Source organism: Microtus ochrogaster, chromosome 7 (assembly GCF_000317375.1).
Source record: "Microtus ochrogaster isolate Prairie Vole_2 chromosome 7, MicOch1.0, whole genome shotgun sequence".
Classification (NCBI taxonomy): domain Eukaryota; kingdom Metazoa; phylum Chordata; class Mammalia; order Rodentia; family Cricetidae; genus Microtus; species Microtus ochrogaster.
The window spans coordinates 60,619,859-60,626,475 of NC_022014.1; positions in this window are offsets into that span (position 1 = coordinate 60,619,859).

Here is a 6,617-nt window from a genome sequence, read left to right on the forward strand (position 1 = left end):
TTTAAAGGAACACTGCCTCGCCTTTATTTTGTGGATGTTGAATTCACCCAAGTTCTGAATTGCTGTGGGCTTCGTCCCATGCTGTTGCTACATCTGACCACTAGATGGGGCTCTCCCTTTGCTTCTGAACAGACTCCTGGCACTTCAAATAAGTCACCATTTTCTAGACTTAATCAAACTTTATTGTTGGTAGGTCCCACAAATGCTCCCCAACATTCCGGCCTCAGCCTAAACGTCACCTCCCCAGAGAGACTTGACCTGGTTCTCTTCCACCTAATCCAATACACTTATGGCAGGTGTGGGAAGTGGCCCAGTGCCTCTGGGACAATCAAGGGTTCTGCCCAAACTAGCCCCTGGCTCACAGTAGGTACTCAGAGTGCATTGGTGGCAGGGGTGGGATCTTTGAGCAGTTGCGGGGATGCATAAACCTCACCCAGAGTATCAACCCTGTCTCCCTAGCAGCCAGGTGGTTTGGGGTAAGAAATTTAGAGTGACCAAGATTCTCTCTTTTTATATTTGTAATGGGGGAAATAGTCACTATTCTGTCTGTTCATTTGCGTGTGTGTGTGTGTGTGTGTGTGTGTGCAAGCGCGCGCGTGTGCATGAGCGAATGTGGGGGGGGCACATGTGTGTATGAGTTCATGTGTGTGTAGGCCTGAAGCTACTGGTGAGTGTTTTCATAGCTTCCTATCAACCTTATTTACTGAGATAGGGTCTCTCAATTGTTGAACCCAGCGCTCAACAATATGAGCAGTCCCGCCTATTAGCCTGCTCCTGGCATCTTTCACCTCTGCCTTCCAAGGACTGGGATTGCAGGTAGAATATCATGCCTACCTGGCATGTATATGGGTTCTGGGAGACCAGAAGCCTAGTCGTCAGCCTTGGAGACAAGCCTAGGTCATCTGCCTGGTCCCCACTTTGCTTCTCAAGCCAGAGTCTTTGACTTGCTTGAAGCTCATCAATTCCGTTAGGCTTGCTGTCCATTGAGCCTCAAGGCTCTGCATTCTCTACTTCTCCAGCACTGGGGTTGCAGGCATCCACCTCTGGGCCAGTTTTTCTTTTTAACATGGATTCTGGGGTTTCAACTCAGGTTCTCATGCTCGCGAGAGTTTACAACTGAGATACCATCATAGCCGCTGCCCACCCCCCACCCAGTCATCCTGAAAACGTACTGTGAGAAAACTTATATAAAGTACATAGTTCAATACCTGGAATGTGACCGGTTTCATCTAGCCAGAGTGGCTTCCTAATCTTTCTGGAGAATAATCTGAACCAAACGCAAAATGCACACTGAAAACTTGACCTAAGGTTGGAGAAAAGGCTCAGTGGTCCAGAACACTGGCTGCTCTTCCAGAGGACCCAGGTTCAATTCCCAGCACCCACATGGGGGCTAATAGCTGTCTGTAACTCCAGTTTCAGGGGCTCTAATTCTGCCTTCTTGATTCTGTGGGCACCAGGCATACAAGTTGTGCATCGACATACATGTAGACAAAACACCCCAACACATAAGTAAGTAAGTAAATAAATTGCTGTAGTAGTTTGAAAGTAATTGGCCCCCATAAGCTCTTAAGGAGTGGCACTATCAGGAGGTGTGGCCTTGTTGGAGTAGGTGGGACCTTGGGGAAAGAAGTGTATCATTGTGGAGGTGGGCTTTGAGGTCTCCTACGCTCAAGCTATTCCCAGTGTCTCAGTTCACTTCCTGTTGCCTGCAGATCAAGATGTAGAATCCTCAGTTCCTTTTCCAGCACCATGGCTGCCTGTAAACCACCCTGTGTCCTGCCATAATGATAATGAACTAAATCTCTGAAATTGTAAGCCACCCATATTAAATGTTTTCTTTTATAAAAGTTGTTGTGGGGGGCTGGAGAGATGGCTCAGAAGTTAAGAGCACCTACTGTTCTTCCAGAGGTTCTGAGTTTAATTCCCATATGGTGGCTCACAACCATCTATTATGAGATCTGGTGCCCTCTTCTGGTGAACAGGCATACACACTGTGTATATAATAAATAAATAAATGTTTTTAAAAATTGCTGTGGTCATGGTGTCTTTTTACAGCAATCAAAGCCCTAAGACAATAAATTAACTTTTTTCCTGTTGAGAGCTCTGCTGCTGAGTGTCCAGAATCAGACTATTGACTTAGAACACCTGGGTAGAGGCAGGGATGATATTTGGTCTGTATGAATATGGGGGAAGTTTTGACTTGGACACTTGGATGGAAAATGACTCTCTGAAACTCGCTCTTTCTACCATTAGAAAAATACTGAGTAATGTGTACAACAGTTGTTTCCTGGACCCTTGTCCCATCACAGAGCCTTTGCACACACACGTATCCCCCTTTGCACACACACGTATCCCCCGGAAGAAAACTGCCCTGTCTGTGTGTGGATCTCATGTGTTCAGGGCCCTCCGAGGCTGGAAGAGCGTGTCAGAAGTCCCGGAACTGAAGGGCAGGCAGTTGGGTGTCGCCTGACCTGGGTGCTGGGAACTCACCTCGGGTCTCCCGCAAGAGAAATGTCCAGTACCCGCTCTGAATCTCTGAGCCATGTTTCATTTCCCCCTGCTCATTTCTATCAAGCTGTGGGCTGGCTTTCCCATTATTTGTTGACCGAGAACTCCTCGTGGGACAATAGCGGCAAGATGAAGCCATTTGAGCTTCAGCCACACTCGAGAATCCGGAGCAGAAAGATGACTGCGCACAGCGGTGGGCTGGATGCACTCTGCCCAGAATATGCCAGAACCCACAAGAAGAGCATCTGTACTCTGTGTGTTTCCATGCCAACCAGCCGAGCCCTGGATGAGGGTACTTGTTTCCCTAAATGACCCCCCAAGTCAATTGCAGCTGGGTCTCTGCTAAGCCAGAAAACCTATTTTGAAGTCGAGGAGCCCAAATCCATCGAGCTGTTTAGAAAGAGATCCTCGAAGAAGGATTAGTCTAGGAAGTGAGTGGTGCTTCCAGATCTGGGGTTGAAGGATGAAAAACGTGAAAGCCTGCAGCAACCCTGCTTCCCAGTCTCTTGACCACCGTCTCAGACGCCCCAGGTTGACCTGGAAGCGGGAGACCTGACTTCTGCCCCTGTTCCCCCCCTTTGGCGGTCCTCCCTCATTTATAGTGTCAGTTGACAGTGAAAGGTCTTGGAAGTGTGTTAGAGTCTCTGTATTTTTTCTTTTCCTTGACTAGAGATGATGGGAGTTTTGGAACAATGCGCATGTTACGTTCTCTGGCTAAATAAGAGCCTCTGTGCAGGCTTTCAACTTAATCATGATAGCACATCTTCCCGGCAGAGTGTACCTGCTCTGCTTGGGAAGCTTGGCAGTGTGTGTGTGTGTGTGCATGCACATGCATGTGTGTGTGTGTGTGTGTGTGTGTGTGTGTGTGTATTGCGGCTTTTTTGTTTGTTTATTTATTTGGAACTTGCATTCCTCCCGCTTCAGTTTTCCTAAGCGAGAGAATTACTGAGGCTTGTACCACCATGCTCAACTTGTCAGTAGGATATTTTATTTTAGCTGATTTTGGAAATGGGGTCTCATATAGATCAAGATGGCCACCAACTTGCCTTAGAGCCAAGGATGACCTTGAAACTCTAATCTTCCTCCCTCTACCTCCCTGAGTGCTGGAATTACAGATGACACCACCCCATCTAGTTTGTGTGGTACTTGGGACGGAACCCAGGACCTCACACATGTTAAGCAATTGCTCTATGAACTGAGCTATAACCTAGTATTGACTCTAGGATGTTAAGGAAAAATTCTGCATTTGTTTATTTTGTGTGTGCCTGTGTGTGGGCACACCAGTATCATGGCACACGTGTGGAGGTCAGAAGATAACTGTGTGGGTTTTGATGATTGAACTCAGATTTTCAGGCTTGGTGCCGATCCCCTTTACCAGATAAACCATCATCCTGCCCCCACATAGAGATTTTTAATTGTTTCGGAGAAACTCAGAAACATCTACCAGGCTTCCATAATTAAACTACGTCCCGGGAATAGCTAAGGCTTGCTCTGGGTCCCTCCAAAACTTGGCAAAGAGGTGGCTGTTCTTAAACACTTCACCAGGACAGACTTTTAAAGGAGCGTCTTAGTCACTGCTCCATTGCTGTAGAGAGACAACGTGACCACAGCAACTCTTTTTTTTAAATCTATTTATTTATTTATTTATTTATTTATTTATTTATTTATTTATTTATTCATTATACAATATTCTATATGTGTGTATGTCTGCAGGCTAGAAGAGGGCACCAAACCTCATTACAGATGGTTGTGAGCTACCATGTGGTTGCCGGGAATTGAACTCAGGACCTTTGAAAGAGCAGGCAATGTTCTTAACCACTGAGCCATCTCTCCAGCCCCACAGCAACTCTTATAAAGGAAAACACTGAATTAGGCCTGGCTTAGAAGTCAGAGATTTGGTCCACTATTGTCATGGCAGAACCAGGTGACACACAGGCAGAGATGCTTCTGGAGAGTGGCTGAGAGTTCTACATCCAGATCCTCAGTAGCAGGCAGAGAGTGGCACTGGGCCTGGATTGAGTATTTAAAATCCCAAAGCTCATCCCCAGTGACACACTTCCTCCAGCACACACCTACCCCAATGAGGCCAGTAGTGCCACTCCCTGATGACTCAGTGTCTTAGTTAAGTTTTTTTTTTTTGTTGTTGTTTTTAGACAGGGTTTCTCTGTAGCTTTGGAGCCTGTCCTGGAACTAGCTCTTGTAGACCAGGCTAGCCTCAAACTCACAGAGATCCGCTTGCCTCTGCCTCCCGAGTGCTGGGATTAAAGGCATGTGCCACACCACCTGGCCTTAGTTAAGGTTTTTATTGCTGTGAAGAGACATGGCAACTCTTATAAAGTGTACAGTCCTGCCTGTCTACCACGGGACAGTTCACGAGTCGGGCAAGGGGCTGGAGACTGAGACAGACAGACAGACAGACAGACATACTCTGAGAGAGAGAGGGTGGGGGGGGGTCATCCTTTAAACAAGAATACCCCCTTTATTGTGTTCCAGGGCAGCTTATATAGGGCTCTCCTTGACTAATAGCCACACTCTAGCTCTCTGGATTGTTCAGCTGCAAGCCCACCAGAAACCATTCCCCTGCCATCGGGAACTCATGAGGGTCTTGTGCCCAAAGCAGCTGCAAGCACAGGAAAACAAGCTGTTTACTTCAGCAGGCAAATGGTCACAGAAAATTCAGGGTCTGAGGGTCTGCAGTCCCCAACAATAAGGAAACATTTAATTGTGGTTGGCTCACTAACAGTACAGAGGTTCAGTCGATTATCATCAAGGCGGGGAGCATGGAGGCATGCAGGCAGGCATGGTGCCTGCCTACATCTTGCAGGCAACAAGAAGTTGACTGTCACACTGAGTGCAGGTCTCAAGGAAGACCCCAAAGTCCACCTCCACAGTGACACGCTTCCTCCAACAAGACTACACCTACTCCAGCGAGGCCACACCTCCTGATAGTGCCACTCCTTTTGGGGGGCATTTTCTTTCAAACCACCATACTAAGCATTCAAGTATCGGAGCCCATGCGGGCCATTCTTATCCAAACCACCACAAGGACTTCCATATACTTGCAGCACAGGAAACACATAAGGGTTCAGAAAAAAACAATGTGAATATTGAAACCAATACCTGGTTTGTATCAAAGATGAAGACCAGCTCAAGAATGGCTCCTGTGATAGGGCGGGGAAATGTCACTCATGGCTAGTATTGTCCATCCACAGGGGAATGGGAAATTCTTCAGGACATGTGCAACTCCAAAATGGAACGGGCACTGGTGTCTACAAACTTAAGTGCCTAATAACTAAAGCTGCTGGGTATGTCTTTGGGCTTAGGAGTGCTGTGAAAAATATCCCCAAGGCACTTTGTAAGTTTTCTGGGAGTTTCAGATTGCCTCAAGATACGGTTGGAAGCACAGGCATTAAGCTAGGCAGAGGTCTCTTGGCCCTTCTAGGCAGCCATAACTGCCAAACACAGTAGGTGCGTGTCTGGTGATGGGAGTAGGCTATTGAAGCGACCTCATTTTCTGCATTTCCAAGAGCAGACCTGCCTTTTTCCAAAGGAAGCCACATCACAGAGTCGGGACTGTGCAGGGAATCACTGGCACCAGTTCAGGGAAAGATGGAAGAAAACAGCAACCACAAACTGGCCATAAGAGGGCAGGGTTGTTACTGTTTTCCTTCCAGAACTGGGGAAGCATTTGAATTTTGGAAAAAGAAGATTCTTGGATGGTGCACATTCTATGTTGAATATGCACATGCATAATTTAATAAGGAGTAAGTGCAGAGTATTGGCTTCAGACTTCAAAAATGAATTTTCGAAGTGTCTGTACGTGTTGGTTAACAGTTTGCTTTCTATCAATGTATGTGTAGGTGGGCATACGAGGGTGTGAATGTGGAAGTCAGAGGACAGCCCACTGGACCCTGCTCTCTCCTTCCACCATGTGGGTCCAAGGGATCAAACTCAGGTTGTCAGGCTTGACTGCAAGCCATTTACCTGCTAAAGACCTCTTGCCAGGTCTAAGTCAGTTTCTTTTCTTCTTTCTTTTCTTCTTCTTCTTCTTCTTCTTCTTCTTCTTCTTCTTCTTCTTCTTCTTCTTCTTCTTCTTCTTCTTCTTCTTC